Raw genomic sequence first — 18,775 nt, forward strand, 5'->3', positions numbered from 1 at the left:
GGGTTGTGAGCTCAATCCCTGAGGGGGCTATTTGGGGATTTAGTTGGGGATTGGCCCTGCTTTGAGCAGGGAGTTAAACTAGATGATCTCCTGAAGTCCCTTCCAACCCTAGTAATTTATGATTCTAATCACAGTTACATTGACAAGTGCTGCCTGTACATGTAAAAGTGAGAGGTGGGGTGTAGCACACACTTAGCCATTTGTATTCAGTGACATTTGCCACAATTATATTTAATGAACACTTCTATGTAACATACTAACACGGCCCCACAATCACAGCGGCTGGGCACCTCTGTCACTAATATTGATCCTCACAACACTTCTGTGAGGCAGGGAAGTTAGAGATGAGAAATGAGTCCCAGAGAGACTAAGAAACATGCACAAAGTCATCCACAAAAGGAATGTCTACACTGGAGCTAGGGGTCTAATTTCCAGCTTCGATTGACGTGCCAGCAGTAGTTGTGATCAAAGTGGTTCACTAAAAGTAGAAGTGTAGCCACAGCACCACAGAGCTGTCTGGGCTGCGGGGTATCAGGCCTAGTAGTGGAAGTGAGGATTTGGCCTACAAGTTAGCACTGGGTCCAGGGTGGACAGAGTCCAGGAAATGAGCTGAGGATCCATACGGGAGGGACAGAATCCACTTGCCAAAACTGGATGGTCAACTGGAGTCATGAGCCAGAGGCAGTCAGGAATTGAAGCCAGAAATCACGCCAGAGGGGAGCAAGGGCTGGAGCAGAGAAATAAATAAGATATGTACCTATCTCATAGAGCTGGAAGAGACCCTGAAAGGTCATTGAGTCCAGCTCCCTGCCTTCATTAGTAAGACCAAATACTGATTTTGCCCCAGATCCCTAAATGGCCCCCTCAGGGATTGAACTCACAACCCTGGGATTAGCAGGCCAATGCTCAAACCACTGAACAGGCTGGAGCAGAGCCTGGAATGAGGCAGGACAGGGACTGGAGCAAGGGCAAACACAACTGAAGGCAAGCTACACATTGAGCAGCTGCTGAGCTGCCACAGGGGCCAGGCTTATCAGCAGGGCTGCTAGACCAGTACCCAATCAGGGGCTGTAGTGACTCTGTCAGTTCCAAGGCAGTGGAGCTGGGCTCACTGGTTGCCTAGCAGCACAGTTAGGCAGGAAGCTGGTCCTAGCTGATCTAGTCCTTGACAGCTGTATGCAACGGGACTGATTACGCAATCTGTGCATGGTCTCATCTGAAACCCCAGGCATGAAGTCATGCATCTAGCCAGTCCTGATGCTCATGCTGCCACGTCTAAACTTGTATTTTTAGCAAGCTAGCTCGATGAGAGCTGGTGTGGGTACGTCTACCCAAAGCTCGAATTTACACCTCCAGGGCCAGTGTAGACATACCCAAAGTCTGTGATAGAGCAGGCCTTCCAAGATCCAGATGTGATGGGATCCCCAGGTTGCAGCCTGCCACTGTGGGACCACTGTGCTCCTTTAATTCTCCAGCCTGGGCTGTCTCTCGCAATGGTTTGCTAGTGACAAGCAGCAAACCCCTCCAGGAGCTGTGATCACTCAGCACAACCACATGTGGTGCCCCACACCCAGCTACATTGCATGAATGCTCCCAGAGCCACTCATGAATCACACAGAGAAAGGCACCAGCTGAATCCCCCCAGCTCCCAGCCTTGTAACTTCAGGATTATACTGTCTTGCACTGCTCAAGATGAGCAGTGCAAATGTATTAATTGGTTCACAGCTTCAGCAATGGAAAGTGGATAGACACCAGCTTTTGCAAACCTGAGCAGATTTACCATACTCTTCAGACAAACTCAAAGGTAGAGATAAACAGTACAAGTAGTTTATTGACTACAAAAGATAGATTTTAAGTGATTATAAGTGATAGGCAGAAAGTCAGATTTAGTTACCAAAGGAAAAGAAATATAAGCACTTAGTCTATACTCTTAACCCTATTAGACTGGGCAACATCTAAATTAAGCATTTTTTCTCACCCCAATGGATATTGCAGTCCTTAATATAAAGGTTTGTCCCTTAAACCTAGGGCCAGTCTCCTCTGTTGGAGTTTTCAGTCTCATAGACTCAGAGACTCAGAGACTTTAAGGTCAGAAGGGACCATTATGATCATCTAGTCTGACCTCCTGCACAAATGCAGGCCACAGAATCTCACCCATCCACTTCTAAACACCCCCAACCTATGTCTGAGTTATCAAAGTCCTCAAATTGTGGTTTGAAGACCTCAAGCTACAGATAATCATCCAACAAGTAACCCGTACCCCATGCTGCAGAGGAAGGCAAAAAACCTCCAGGGCCTCTGCCAATCTGCCCCTGGAGGAAAATCCTTCCCGATCCCAAATATGGCAATCAGTTAAACCCTGAGCATATGGCAAGACTCACTAGCCATCACCCAGGGAGAATTCTCTGTAGTAACTCAGATCCAACCCCATCTAACATCCCATCACAGTCCACTGGGCATACTTACCTGCTGATAATCAAAGATCAATCGCCAAATTAATTGCCAAAATTAGGCTATCCCATCATACCATCCCTCCATAAACTTATCAAGCTTAGTCTAAGCCAGATATGTCTTTGCCCCCACTACACCCCTTGGAAAGCTGTTCCAGAACTTCACTCCTCTAATGATTAGAAACCTTCATCTAATTTCAAGTTGTCATAAACAGATAAGAAAAGTTAATAGCACAGAAGTACTTTATATCTCTTTGACTATAAAAGGTTAACAAGTTCAGTAAGCCTGGCTGTCACCTGATCAGAGAACCAATCAGGGGACAGGATACTTTCAAATCTTGAGGGAGGGAAGTTTCCTGGTGTGCTGTTAGTTTTTTGGTTGTTGTTCACTCTGGGGCTCAGAGGGACCAGACGTGCACCCAGGTTCTCTCAATCTCCTTGATACAGGTTCTTATAGATTCCAAATAGTAAGTGCTAGATAGATAAAGCGAGTTAGACTTATGTTTGTTTCTTTATTTGCAAGTGCATTTGGCTGGAAGGAGGTAATGTTATTTGGGCTGAAAGAGTTCAAAATTTTATTTGCTGAAAAAGGATTCTAATTTGTACTTGAATACTTAGGCTGGGAGAGATTCCCAGGCCTATAGCTAAAAAACCTGACCTATTCCATTTTAAATTTCAAAGATAATTTTACAATTTTTCTCTCCTTAATTAAAAGTTTCTTGTTAAGAACCGAATTGTTTTTTTATCTGGGGGGAGAGCCCAGGGGACGGGGGTCCTGGGATGCACCAGGGGAATTGATGGGGGAAAGAGGGACGGGAAAGATGAAGCTAATTTCTCTCTGTGTAGATTTACTGCTCTCTCAGGAAGAGTCTGGAGGGGGAAAAGAGGAGGAGAGGTGAATGTCCGCTCTGTTGTGATTCAAGAGTTTGAATCACAGTGATCTCCAGGGAACCCAGGGAAGGGGAAGCCTGGGAGAGTCAATGGTGGGGGAAAGGGTTTACTTTCCCTGTGGTTAAGATCAGAGGGTCTGGTCTTGGGGTTCCCCAGGCAAGGTTTTGGGGGGGAACCAGAGTGTACCAGGCACTGGAATTCCTGGTTGGTGGCAGCGCTACAGGTTCTAAGCTGGTAATTAAGCTTAGAGAAATTCATGCTGGTACCCCATCTCTTGGACACTAAGGTTCAGAGTGGAGATTTGTACCATGACACAAGTCTAAACTTCCTAGTGTCCAGTTTATATCCATTATATCCTCTCATTATATCCGTTATATTCACTCAGTCCTCTGAGTGTCTTTGCTGCTTGCAGCATAGGTAGGGGCAGGAGAAAGGCCTGGCAATGGGCCTTGTGTTCTGTTTCATACCTTTAGTCTATGTGCTTGGAGAATACTAGACCAGACATGTCTGATGGATATTGCTGAGTCTCCAGACAAGGCTGAGCAATTCTCCTCCTCTGGTCTTGTACAGGTGAATCATTGAACTGTGGCTTGCTTGCTGGACAATGGCTGTTGATGATTCTTTGACACCCGTTGGTTACTTTCCTTGGCATTGTCTCTGGAGAGCTAGTATCTGGGTGCTTCCCAAACTCACAGCATATTTTAGTGACAACCATACAGCACATTCTTATAACTTCATATACACTAATGATATACATATTTAGATAGAAAAATGAATTTCAGACGATCATAACCTTTCCCTTGATACCTCACAAGGAATACTTATATGCAGTATCACAATTATATATAAATGAGGAATATGGGGGTTACAGGATGCTCCCCCAAGGCATAGAATGTCACACTAGGCTAATGCCCTAACTGCAGGAAACATATTTCCTCTCCGCACATACCTCTGGGTGTCTGTCTGTGCATCAGCTATAAGAAATTAGGGAGCTAATGATAGCTAGGAAGGACAAGTGTTAGCTATTTTATGCAAACAGATGAAAATGTGGAACTACTAGTGCATGCAGCAGCAATCACTACTCTGATGACTCTATGTATAGATGATGTCCCCTTCTACGCCTTCTCATCCCTCACTTCTCAGCCCGTGTTGTCTTATGAGCTTGGGACTTGTCTAGGACATTGGTCTCCAAACTTTATAGCCAAGTGCATTATTTCACAAAGGCCAATGGGCCCCAGTCAATATTTTGGGGCAGATTCTCCACCCCTTGAGTGGCACAAAAAGAGAAGGAGCTACTCACAAATCAACTGGGGGTTTCTCTTGTGTAGGAGAGGACAGAACTCCAAACACAGGGAAAGGACCCACTTCGGCTCAGAACACTGCTAGCTCAAATCAGAGCTGCCACTGTGACTGCAACAGGAACATCTGGGTAGGTGATGCATCCAACCTTCTTCCCATAGCTATAGGGCTGAGTCAAACACTTCCATTTAAAAATTTCAGGATGTGGCTCAGGGAGCACATTTTTAGTTGACTATCAAATAGGTCTTTTTCTTCCTAGAGTAGTGTCCCGTGAAGGCATTGTTCAGAGCCACAAGTTGGATGCCCCTGGGCTAGCACAAAGTGGGCACTGCCACAGTTTAAATAATAAACATGTGTACAATATCCAGGGATTCCTGAAGCACCCATCACAGTACTATCCAAACATCAAGTACGGGACCGAAAGATGCATTACCACATCCCAAGTTATGTATTATCTTCTCTGCTCCTCCTGTGCTAAGGGTCATGACAAATTGGAGAAAAAGGGAAGATCCTTTCAGTTCTTCTTTAGGGCCTTTTCCATTGGGCTTTGGATCAGGAGCTCACGGCATGATCCAACACCCATGGAAGCCAATGGAAATGCTCCAATGGGCTTTGGATGGGGCCTATAGTGCGGATAAAGCCTTTGCAAAGAGGCGTGTCTCACGTTGAGCTCTGCAAGAAGAGAGACATCAGTTCACTCTGGTCTCCAATGGAAGGGGGGTCTACAGCCCATGGTTTTCCACGAAGAATGTCCTGCCTGTAGTTCGCCGAGAATTTTGCCCTAGGCTCGGTCAGACGCATCCCCAATGACTCTTGTTGCGGAGGGAGGAACACATAATCATAAACATAATGCCCCAGATTTAAGCACAGCATAAACAATGATCTCTCTTTGATTGGCAGGATAACAGCCTCTGTGCTGTGAAATGGAGGCATTCAAAACTCATCATAAAGCATAAAGCTGGTTTTAATAGCACAGAGGTCTGCTCCTGCACTCCTCTAGTCACCAACTTCAATGGCAGCTCTGCCTTGGTTGGGACTGCTGGATTGGGCCTGTAGATAGTAATCACAGGACTGTGTTGTTCTATTAGTCATTTCAGATAGTCAGTAAATTATACTGAAGAGGTGAATGCCCTGTTTTATGAGATAATAACAATCTGGATCCCAGAGGTTAGAGGAAGATGAGAACAAGTCACTGTCTGAAATTCAGGCTATATATATATCCAAGCCCCATTGTTTGGATATTATTTATGATATTCTGCATTTAATACCAGATCATTTCAAATACATGGATGATGAGACCCCTCTGGAGCCCTCTCCTGTCAGCCAAGCCAGATTATCCAGGCTTGGGGGTTGTGTGTGAGGAAATGTCCTACTCGAGTTGTTCCCCGTGATGACTCACCGAGGTCACACAGCGACCTCATGGCTTCAGAAGTGTCAGATGCACTTCTACTTCCCTAAGAGTTTGACCCAAAACCCATTAAGAACATAAGAATGGCCATACAGGGTTATATCAAAGGTCCATCTAGCCCAGCATTCTGTCTTCCGAAAGTAGCCAATGCCAGGTGCCCCAGCGGGAATGAACAGAGCAGGTAATCATCAAGTGATTCATCCCGTCGCCCATTCCCAGCTTCTGGCAAACAAGGCTAAGGACACCGTTCCTGCCCATTCTGGCTAATATGCATTGATGGACCTATCCTCCATGAATTTATCTAGTTCTTTTTTGAAGCCTGTTCTAGTCTTGGCCTTCACAACATCCTCTGGCAAGTTGTTCCACAGGTTGACTGTGTGTTGTGTGAAAAAATATTTCCTTGTGTTTGTTTTAAACCTACTGCCTATTAATTTCATTTGGTGACCCCTAGTTCTTGTGTTATGAGGAATAAATAACACTTCCTTATTTACTTTCTCCACACCATTCATGATTTTACAGTCCTCTCTCATATCGCCCCTGAGTTGTCTCTTTTCCAAGCTGAAAAGTCCCAGTCTAATTAATCACTCCTCATATGGAAGCTGTTCCATACCCCTAATCATTTTTGTTGCCCTTTTCTGAACCTTTCCCAAATCCAATGTATCTTATCGAGATGGGGCGCCCACATTTGCATGCAGTTTTCAAGATGTGGGCGTACCATGGATCCATATAGGGGCAATATGATATTGACATCAATGGGAGTCTTTGCACTGTTTTCAATGGGGTTTGGATTAAACCCTCAGTAGGGATCTTCTCCTTTCCTCCAAACCCTTCTGCATGTCATGGTACAAAGAGCTTTATGGAGAAGCTATCTGCAGTGTGCAGGGGATCCATTTCTTCTTCTTCTTTGGGGTCCCCAAATCCTCTTCTCCCCACTATGCTGGAATCACACCCATTCTATTCGAGAGGAGTGCTTTTTGTTGCCAAAGAGGGAGGGGCAGGATTTGCCCCCAATATTTTATTAGCTCGAGAGCACACATTTGGAATAGCTGCTGTCCATTCTGCTCTTGCTGATTCTGAAAAGTGCATTGAGGGCAGGGGGGATGACTCTAAAATGTGATTCCTTTGCTTCCCGAGGCTTTTTGCAGACACGTGGTAAGCTTTAACCACTCTGCAGCTGGCAGTTCTTCCCCCAAAAGATGTTCCAAATGTTTGGAGAATTATTTCCTTTCAGGATGCTTGTTGCACTCAAATATTGTTTTGTATCCTGAATTAAACACCGCTTTCATCTTTCCACTTGCCCGAAGTGCCTTCGATGCTCAGATGTGCCCCCAGGTTTTTGCTGTACAAAGCTACGGTGTGAATTCCTTTTGACAGACCACATGAAGAGGGGTATGGGTACAACCTATGAGTACATTTCTGTCGAGAAATATTATGGCTGAAGATTAGGATTTCCCCGCTGATTGAGAAGTGTAATATTTAACTATCTACTAAGTCAACAGTTCTCTCCCCACCCCAGCATATGATAATTGTATGGAATATCAGCCTGGTTTGTTTGGATGCTTGGCCAAAGGACAATGAGCAACAACATATAGTCACGCAGGGCTGTGTTTGGCTCCATGTGGGTGGTTAGGGAGTGGAAAAGGGACCAGCAGACTCTAGCACTGACAGCAACTCCAAAACTATCTTTGGTATGTATGTGGCCCCCATCACCATAGTCTCTGAGCACCTTGCAGTCTTTAATCCCTTTAGCCTCACTATACCCCCAGGAAGTAGGTAAGTATATTCTCCCCATTTTACAGATGCCAAACAGGTACAGAGACCCTGTCCTGCAGGTAGTCTGCAGCAGAGCTGGGAATTGAACCCAGGTCACTTTAGTTCCAGGCTGGCATCCTAACCAGCCAGAGCAGGATGCTGATGCCAGTGACTAAACACATTTTGTCTGCACACACCTCAGACACACTGGGCTGATTCTACGCTGCATGTCCAAAAGAGCCACCCAGAGGGAGGTGTGACAAAGGTGCCTTTGTACTTTCAGGATGCCTCCTGGCATGTTAGAAGAGCTCTAATCTATGGCAGTTTCCCCAGAGCAGCCCCAGTCCAGAATCCCTGTGAGCACTCCCACACCCCCTTGCTTCACCCTGTGCATACCCTCTACTGAGGCCTGCAAATAGGGGCAATGTAGGGCCTCCCACATCAGCTCTACACTGCTCCTGCACCAGGGAAACCCTCTCCCCACCACTGTATGGTCCCTATAGACAGCTACAGGTGTATTCAGGATGTGACCCGAAGTGCCTAAGGTAGCCCACACTGCAAACATCAGCCTGAAGGCAGGCTGCAAAAAGGAGAGTAGATTCTCGCAAAACTGGTGGTTGATACTATAGTTAGATTCACCAACTAGTCACAAACTGTGCTTCTGATCCCCCACGCTGGTTGTCAAGAAGCTAAAACACAAAAGACATCAGACAGCCCCCTTTATTGCATTTCAGTCTCCAGCTCCCAATCAGTAAATAGGTCTGGTGAAGTGAAAAGTTACTTAAAACTCTATTCAGTTTACAAAATGTTCTTCTGATCCCTAAAGGAACAGCCACATTACCAGATCAATACCAGTTTGGAACTTTGCCAAAATACCACCCTGCTAGCCAATCCTTTAGTATCTAAAATCAAAAGTTTTATTATAAATGAAAAGAAAAGCAAAGAAAGAAGAGAAGAGAGCTGTTAAATGGTTGAAGCAATCAGATGCATACATATGACTTCACAGTCCATATATCAAGGTCTTAGCAGAATTGGTGAGTTTGCTGGCTTGGAAAGTTCTTCTGGAACACATCCAAGCTTGGATGGGTCTATTGGTCCTTTGTTCAAAGCTTCAGTTTGTAGAGAAGTGACTCCAGAGGTGAGAAGCAGTATTGAAGAGAAAATGGAGGTGATTCAGCTGCCTTTTTGCTATGTGGCTTGTACATCCTGTGTCCCAGACATAAGCTCACAGCACATGGGCATGGAAAGGTATTTGGCGTCCCCTGTCCATAGGTATGTCCCTACATGGTCTGCTGACTCATGAGCGTAGCCCCTGGCTTCTCTCCATGAGTTCACTGTACAGCTGATTGACTTTGATGGGCCATCAAACAGGCTTGATAGTATTGATGCCAGTATGTCTGGGGTGTCATCCAGAGACAGCACAAATTTGAGATATCAATATACCACACATATTTATAACTTCAGCAGAGCCCTGGGCCCTTTAAATCTCTGCCAGAGGCAGGGCACCCTCCAATGGTGATTTAAAGGGCCCAGGGCTCCGCTGTGGTAGCAGCAGCTGGAGCCCTGGGCCCTTTAAATCACCCCTTGGGCTCCCAGCCACCTCTGCAGCTGGTAGTTCCAAGGGTGATTTAAAGGGCCTGGGGCTCCCAGTTGCAGCTACCACAGCCCCAGCCCCAGGCCCTTTAAATCCTGATTTAAAGTGTCCAGGGATTTAAAGGCCCCACCTCTTCCAGTAGAGGCCCTGCTCCCTCCTAAGGACTCCAGAGTACCGGTAAGTAAGTTACTTTCACCCCTGCTCATGATACAAAGATGATGCATACATATAAACAAGTTTATCATACTTAGCAAATCACAACTTTTCCAAATGATACCTTACACAGCATCTCTTCTATAAGATTTATTGAAATTTGGTAATATTGGTATCAATAAAATTGTAAATGATCACCCATATTCCATACAGCGTCACACAGGGGCAGGAATGAGAGGCAGAATCAGCTTCAATGTTTCCATCAGCCAGTTCCTAAACCCATTTCTCCTCACTCAATGCAAACCTTGGCTTAAAGGTGTAGCCTAGGCCATCAGGCAAGTAGTTCATTAGCCTGCCTCCTGCACTGGCCAATACCTGATGTGGCAGAGGAAGATGAATTCACAGTTTTGCAGTAGGGTGATAGGATCTTTTCTGACCTCTGCAGCAGAAAGTCCTACAGAGGTGGATAGAGAATGATACATTTCTTACAGATTTCTTTGGAGCAACCTGCAGAATTGAATAGAAAGTTATATCACTGATGTAGAATTCTAAAGGAAATGTCAAAAACCTGGAGAAAGGCGATATTTCACTAGAGGTTTTTAGAGTAATTTTTTGTTATAATTCATTAGGTTTTCCATAGACCCCTATTGGTTTCATGCCTATTACATTCTATAGGATTTTCCATCAGGGTTCTTATGCCCTATAGCATGAGATTTGATTTCTCTTACTGGATAATTGTGGATTTGAAATTAAAAAGGTAATATTGTATAAAAAATGTCTGTGTTGGGCAATCTGGGTGACGATTTATCTGACTGTAGTGTTGTTTCATTCCCATTCTAGATGATAACAGTGTTGTCTCACAATCAGTTTAAGTGGCAGTGCTGGGAAATTCCTTTCTCCAAACAGGTAGAAAGAGGCTTATGACCATATATATTGTCCCAGATGAGTTGAACTGCCTGTGTGAATCCTTTCATGGATTCCCAGGAAAGCTCAGGCAGCAGGGCCGGCTTTAAGAAATGCGGGGCCTGATTTGAAAGAGCCGCCACCGAAATGCCGCCAAAGACAGTGGCAGCAATTGAGCTGCCGCCGAAGATAGTGGCAGCAATTTGGCAGCTGTTCAATAGGTTGCAACTCTTTCCGGTGGCACTTTGGCAGAGGGTGTGGGGCCCCTCTTCCGGACGCTGCAGGGCCCTCTTAGGCCCGATTCCCGGAAATCGGGAGAATCACCCTAAAGCCGGCCCTGCCAAGCAGGTGGAAATTTCTTGGTCTCAAAGGGTATTATTTGTACTGACAACACAGTTAAACTAAAGATAAACAAAGTCAATAGAGCTGGTTGAAAATTTTCTGACATAATAGTTTTCTGTTGGCAAATGCTGATCCTATGAAATCAAAACATTTCACAAGAGTGTATCGATCATGTCAACATTTTCTAAGAGAAATTATTGAAACCTTTCATTTTAATGTCTGATACAGTTCAGTGTATTTTTTATGTTATATTATAATTTAATATAAGTCAAAATATTTCAGTATAATATAATATAATGTAAAAAGTTAAATGAGAAAGCCAAAATGAAACATTTCAATAAGATCAAAGCAAAATAGTTTTGGGCTATTTTGTTTTGCAAAAAAATCCAAGATTCTGACTTTTCATTCTGATTCTGGACAAATCCAAATTTCATTAATCTGTGGGATGGAAATTCTGAATTATAACCAGGTCTGAAAAGCAATGCTAGATTTCATTTCTATCTTCTTCAGTGTTAGGTCTAGCATGAATAGAGAGCTACTCTGTAGCTTTACAAAGAGAAGGCTAAGAGGTGATTTAATCATAGTCTATAAGTACCTACCTAGGGAGAAAATATCTGATGCTAGATCACTCTTTAATTTAACAGGCCCAGCTATAACTGGATCCAATGCCTGGAAATTGAAGTCAGGAAAATTCAAAGTAGGAATAAGAGGGAATTTCTTATTTTTTTAGTCAGTGAAAGTAATTAACCATTGGAACAGCATGTGGATATAACAAATTCTCCATCACTTGGAGTGTTTAAATCCAGAATGTATGTCTTTCTAACAGATATTTTCTAGTTTAATCACAAGTTGTTGGGCTCAGTGCAGCAATCAGTGGGTGAAATTCTATGGCCTGTGTCACGCTGAAGATCAGACTACAGGATCATAATAGACCTTTCTGACCTTAAAATCTATTATATCTATTCTAGAATTCCAAAACAGTTCAAGGGGCATTATGATAATGGCCTTCTTATTCATGGCATGGCAGACACTTATCCACATAAATAAAGTTCCTGAAAAGAGGAAAAAGTGAGCTCTTTAAGCCATTTATCCCACAACAACTTCACCCTTTTCATAGCCTACATAGTTATTATTATTCACATACCGTACATTATTTCACACCATCTCTCCAGGGAATGTTAAAATGATGTGCCGATTGATCTCACAGTGCTCCTTGGTGGTTCTCAGTCCAGCATGATTAGCTGCTCATCCTGCTTGTTTCTGAAGTTTGGAAATACTGTACCCTACTTGTCTAATACTCATAATTTTCCCTGTTGGCCTGATGCCTCAAATGTATGTATGTTCTGTACAGAGAGCTAAGATCAGTCTACACTTAGCAAATCCTGTGGTTGTCATCTTGAGAACTACCTGGAAGCCAGGGGGCTGCCAGGTTGTTTACTTCAGCCCAGGGGCAGAATTTGCAGTAGAAATTACCCAGGGAACCGTAATGTATCCTCAACCTTCTTATCTTACAAGGGACCATCCCAAGGATTGCTTGATAGAAATGGACTAAACTGGTTCAGAAAGCTTTGCACATCTCAGACTATTTAGGGCCTAATCCACAAGAGAGGTGAGTATGTCAGTGCTCATGTTCCATCTCTGTGCAGCCTGTGTGGTCAGGCTACCAAATGCAACAAGTAGAGAAAGTGGGCACAGAGGGAGGTGCAAACCACTAATGGTTTCCCCATTGTCTCAGAAGCCAATATTGCATAATGTCTTTGGGTGTCTCTACACTAGCTATGCCACTGTAGCTATGCTGGTGTAACCTTGTTGTGTTGACACAGCCTACACCAATGTAAGTGTTGTTTTTTTTCCTATCAGTGTTGGTAGCTAAGTTCATGGACACATTCTTCCATTGACCTAGCTGTGTCTACACCAGGGCGGCTGTTATAGCTACGTCACTCCAGGGAGTGGATTTTTCATATCCCTGACTGAATTAGCTAGTTGACCTAATTTTAAGTGTAGGTCAGGCCTATATTGTCACTGGAGATGGGCTGATGAGGAGAGACTTAGATTGTGAGGTTGTAAAACCTCATCATTTGGGTTATGGTGATATTAGAAACAAATTCAAACACTGGGATGGTTCAGCTGCATGGATGATTTTATTTGAAACACCAGAGTTGAAGGAAAGCGGTGAGTTCATCAAAAAGGTTCCAATTTGGCCAACCTGTAATTGTAACAATTTCTGTTTTTCCAACTGAAAGCATCACTACCTCATCCCTGCCTCCCAAATCTCCTCCTTCCTGGGCTTGGCAAAAGACTGGATGGAGCTATAGTTAATCCCCAATGATTGTGAGCCAGTGTAAACACCAAAAGTGTGCCAAATATTATGGACCAGAGTTTCAAATGAACTCAACATCCATAATTGGGACCAGATCTTCAAAGCAGCTTCACTCTTCTTTAGGCACCTTAATTAATTTGTGCAATTTTCAAACGAGCTTAGCAGCTCCTGTTGTTTTCAGTGAGCCATTGAAAGTCAATAGCACTCATGCTCTTAAGTCACTTAGGCCCAGCTTCTCAAAGGTATTTAGGTGCCTAACTCCCATTGAAACAGGATGACCTAGGGAATAATAGGCCTATCAGCCTCACCTCATTCCCATGGAAAAATCATGAAGCAGGTCCTCAAGGAATCAATTATGAAGCACTTAGAGGAGAGGAAAATGATCAAGAACAGGCAGCATGGATTCACCAAGGGCAAGTCATGCCTGACTAACCTAATTGCTTTCTATGAGGAGATTACTGGCTCTGTGATGAGGGAAAAGCAGTGGATGTGTTATTCCTTGACTTTAGCAAAGATTTTGATATGGTCTCCCACAGTATTCTTGCCAGCAAGTTTAAGGAGTATGGGCTGGATAAATGGCCTATAAGTTGGTTAGAAAACAGGCTAGATCATCAAGCTCAATGGGTGGTGATCAATGGCTCCATGTCTAGTTTGCAGCCGATATCAAGCAAAGTGCCCCTAGGATCGGTCCTGGGGCCAGTTTGTTCAATATCTTCATTAATGATCTGGAGGATGGCGTGGACTGCACTCTCAGCAAGTTTGCAGATGACACTAAACTGGGAGGAGTGGTAGATATGCTGGAGGGTAGGGGTAGGATACAGAGGGACCCAGATAAATTAGAGGATTGGGCCAAAAGAAACCTGATGAGGTTCAACAAGGACAAGTGCAGAGTCCTGCACTTAGGACAGAAGAATCCCATGCACTGCTACAGACTAGGGACCGAATGGCTAGGAAGCAGTTCTGCAAAAAAGGACCTAGGGGTTACAATGGACAAGAAGCTGGATATAAGTCAACAGTGTGCCCTTGTTGCCAAGAAGGCTAATGACATTTAGGGCTGTATAAGTAGGGACATTGCCAGAAAATCGAGGGACATGATCATTCCCCTCTATCCAGCATTGGTGAGGACTCATCTGGAGTACTGTGTCCAGTTTTGGGCCCCACACTACAAGAAGGATATGGAAAAATTGGAGAGTCCAGTGGCAGGCAACAAAAATGATTAGGCAGCTGGAGCACATGACTTATGAGGAGAGGCTGAGGGAAACTGGGATTGTTTAGTCTGCAGAAGAGAAGAATGAGGGGGGATTTGGTAGCTGTTTTCAACTACCTGAAAGGGGGTTCCAAAGAGGATGGATCTAGACTGTTCTGAGTGGTAGCTGATGACAGAACAAGGAGTAATGGTTTTAAGTTGCAGTGTGGGAGATTTAGGTTGAAAAATTGAAGCAGGTTCAGAGAAGTGTCACAAAAATGAATAAAAGATTGGAAAACATGCCTGATTGTGATAGATTCAAGGAGTTCAATCTATGAGCTTAACAAAGGGAAGGTGACTTGAAGATCACTTTCTGTAAATACCTACATGAGGAAAAAATACTTGATAATCAATCAGACTAAAAGTTATAACAAGAGCCAGTGGCTTGAGTTCAAGTTAGAAAAATTCAGAGAGGAAATAAGCTATAAATTTTAGTAAGGGTAATTAACCAGTGGAACAATGTACCAAAGGTTGTTGTGGGTCTGTCTGTCACTGACAATTTTTAAAGCAAGATTGTACTTTTTTTTCCTAAAAGAAATGCTCTAGTACAAACAGGAATTATTTAGGTGGAGTCTTATGGCCTGTGCTATGCTGGAAGTCAGACTGGATGATCACAATTGTTCTTCCTGGCCTTAGATTTTCTGAATCTGAAAAACCTTTGAGCATCTGGACATTTGGCACTCTTCAGAGCCCACCATTAGACTTTATCAGTGTTCTGTACTCTCGGCACAGGGGCTGCAAATTAGGCCACCTCCTTTGTTCATAGTGTGCTCTAAAGACAGACAATTAAATGTGTTTATGATCTGAGTCTAATCCACCACGTGGCACAAACAGCACTAAAAATCAGAAAGCAAGAGACTCGTAACCTCCTAAATAGAAAGGAGGCTTAAGGTTGCTTTGTTAAGAGCAATTCTTGATCCTTTTCTGGCCTAAATACAGTTTGTGAACATTTGATTATGTTTCTTAACATTCCTTAAGTAAAGTAGGCTAAGACGCATTTAGAGATGTTATATAATAAATGCGGAAGGAAGCGGACTGCTTTGATTAGGTGAACATGCCTAGTGTACTTAAGGAAAAGAAGAGGCTTTCCCAAAGATTCAGTGAATGTTGAAAGTTTTGTATCAAAGCATAAACCCTCAGATTATACAGCAAATATATTGAGAGGATTTGCAGGACTCAATATGTGTCTGAGCTGCCTGGTCCAACGGAAAGAAAAATCTGAAGAAACGTGATAAGGTTCATGTAGGAATACAACCAAAGCTACAGATTGGATGTAACTGATATGTAGCCCTGACGACTAAAATAGGCTTTAGCCTTAGCAATGTTCAGTACTGAGGTTTTAAAGTGGAAATAGAAAAAAAACCATCTGTGTATTTAAAAAAGAGCTCTATCTATCTTAGAGCTTTTATTCTGCTGCCCATCACCATAGTATCCGAATGCCTGCCAGGTAAAATCGAAAGCAACAGCAAAGTTCCTAGCGAGTGTAGTAGGAAGAGAGAGCCTCAGGCATGAGGCCTGTATATGGGCCTCATGTAAGGCCTAAGGCCCAAACCAAAGTCAGGCCCTGATGCTATAAAGCAAAGTTACCAAAAGTCCGGCTATGGGCAAAAGTCAGGCCCTGTTACAAAGCAGATGCCTGCTTGCAGGTTCACTGTCTGATACGTGAACTTGGCAAGAACAGGGCTGATGTTCACAAACACTCCTAGGCACTAAGTATTCAGGTAAACACATTCCAGATGGGTACTACCAGAACATCCCTAAACAAAGTTGTGGTGTAAACACATTCCCCAGAGATGATGCAGGGACACACTGACCCCTCCCAAAGATAAGGTCAGGATGACAGAGTGATGGATTGAACCAACATGTATAAGGTGAAGAGTGGTAACTAACCACATCAGAGGGACTATACGTAACTTGTTTGGATCAGTGTATAAAAGAGGGATCACAGAGGGAGTGTCTTCATCTGGCCAAGGGAGGATCAGAAAGTCCAGCTGTTCACTGACGTGGTCCATTGTCCCGGGCATACATATATTAGCGGTCCTGTAGCATCTATGGGATACTAGTACCATGCTTTGTTGGCAATAAACCTGGTCGAGTGCCTTTGCTACTGAATCCGAGTCTGGTCTTATCGGGCAGTTTGATCAAAGTCCGTTCTATGGTCTATCTAGCCAAAGCCAGTGCAGCAGGCACAGAGAAAACACACACAGCCAACAACTTACAACAGCAGGTTCCATGGAGTCTCTGGTACTTGTCCCTTTATGGGATAAGAACTCTGCTTTGGATCTGATTTTTTGAGAGGGTTGGGTCTTTTGGGGGGTGGGAGTGATTAGGGAATCAAAGGGGTGTTTAACTGTTACATATTTACATTGAAGACCTTGAAATGAAGGTATAATTTTTAAAGCACATGGCTAAATGTGCTAACAAGAAATCACAAGATAAAGGGACACTATCCCTTAATAGTGTCCTCCAGACTAGAACATTTCCCTCCAGAGCTCATAGATTAAGGTCAAAATTATTAATAAAAACAACAACAAAACAGATACTCCATTTATAATGTCAGGGGAAGCTTTGGGGTTCCCTGGGTCTCCACGCTGATTACACTCAAAACAATTCTAGTCTTTCTAAAAGATGAAAAAACGTTGCTGTGGTATGTCACTGCCCCTGGCCGAGGTTGTATGTGGTGCATACTATTCAATGTACATACTACCAAAGATGATGTGACATCTGCACCTGGTTCCAAACCCTGACGAATTGCCATGTTAGCTATACTCACTCTTGAGGGTTTAGTTAAGGGAGCAGTATTACCAACTCCAACATTCAGAAATTATGTCAGGTTCCAGAAAATCATGAGATTGAGTTAAAAAGCTATTCAAAAATAATAGATGTGAGCTTTTTTCAATTTGCCTTCTGGTTTCTGAGCCTTTTGGGTGCACTCAGGTCATGCTTTCAAGCTTTTCTCTGCAATTATGATGGCCTGAAACTGTTTTGAAAAATTAAAGCTGAGATTCTGATGAAATAACATGACTCCAGGAGCTGAGGTTTTACGAACACCTAATATCACAAAACTTGGATAAAATCATGAGTTGCCAACACCAAAAGAGATTCATAGACTCTAGACTCTAGGACTGGAAGGGACCTCGAGAGGTCATCGAGTCCAGTCCCCTGCCCTCATGGCACGACCAAATACTGTCTAGACCATCCATGATAGACATTTATCTAACCTACTCTTAAATATCTCCAGAGGTGGAGATTCCACAACCTCCCTAGGCAATTTATTCCAGTGTTTAACTACCCTGACAGTTAGGAACTTTTTCCTAATGTCCAACCTAAATCTCCCTTGCTGCAGTTTAAGCCCATTGCTTCTTGTTCTATCATTAGAGGCTAAGGTGAACAAGTTTTCTCCCACCTCCTTATGACACCCTTTTAGATACCTGAAAACTGCTATCATGTCCCTTCTCAGTCTTCTCTTTTCCAAACTAAACAAACCCAATTCTTTCAGCCTTCCTTCATAGGTCATGTTCTCAAGACCTTTAATCATTCTTGTTGATGATGATTCAGCTGAGAAGAGTCCTCAACCTATTGAAACCTTTGAGGTTGCATAATTCAAATTAATGAGCTGGATGCAAAACCCTCTGCAGATCCGAAAAAAAAAAAAAAAAAAGCATCACATAGTGGAATGGGGAAGCCAGTGACTTGTCTGGAGCAAACATTTGTTTTTCAATCATAATTTGTTTTCCTTGTTTAAAATTGTTTATAAAGTAAAAGAGGGAAGATGTGAGGCTATGTGCACTGTTTCTTTAAAAGTGGAGCAGGAAGTCAGGCAGAAAAAGGTAGAGGAAGGTTCTAGGTAGAAGTGCCACAGCGAAGTACAGCGGCAGAGAGCGTGACTTTAGGGATAATACTGTACCTTTAATCTCATAAAGTTCCTTGTTCAGTTATAGAAGAAAACAGCTTTTTCTGTGTTGCTTTACCTTCATCACATGACAGAGGCTGCTATATTTTTCCCTCCTGAAGGATCACGAGGATTTTAATAACCTTTTCGTATGCATTTATTTTTCTTTGAAACACTGCATTTATACTTTCATGTGGGAATTACTGAGTATCAGTGACTATTGTTTGTGTGTTTTTACAATGTAATTTATAATTTAACACATACAGTTACTGCTCCGAAAAACCTGAACTCAGTTAACCTGAATATACTTTTGTTATCGTTTATAACATATCACATTTGCAATGGGCTAGGTCCTTTTCAAGAGAACAAGCTTCCTGCCCCAAAGAATGTAGAACCTAAGTAGACTCAGGGGTCATGGCTTTTCATGGGTAGCCAGGCGGTGAGCCATAATTAACATTTGCTTTTCTTTCTGTGACCTTGTCCTCTGACCCTCTCCTCAAAACTTGTTAGGTCCACCTGTGTGAT

Source organism: Chelonoidis abingdonii, chromosome 2, assembly GCF_003597395.2.
Source record: "Chelonoidis abingdonii isolate Lonesome George chromosome 2, CheloAbing_2.0, whole genome shotgun sequence".
Taxonomy (NCBI): domain Eukaryota; kingdom Metazoa; phylum Chordata; order Testudines; family Testudinidae; genus Chelonoidis; species Chelonoidis abingdonii.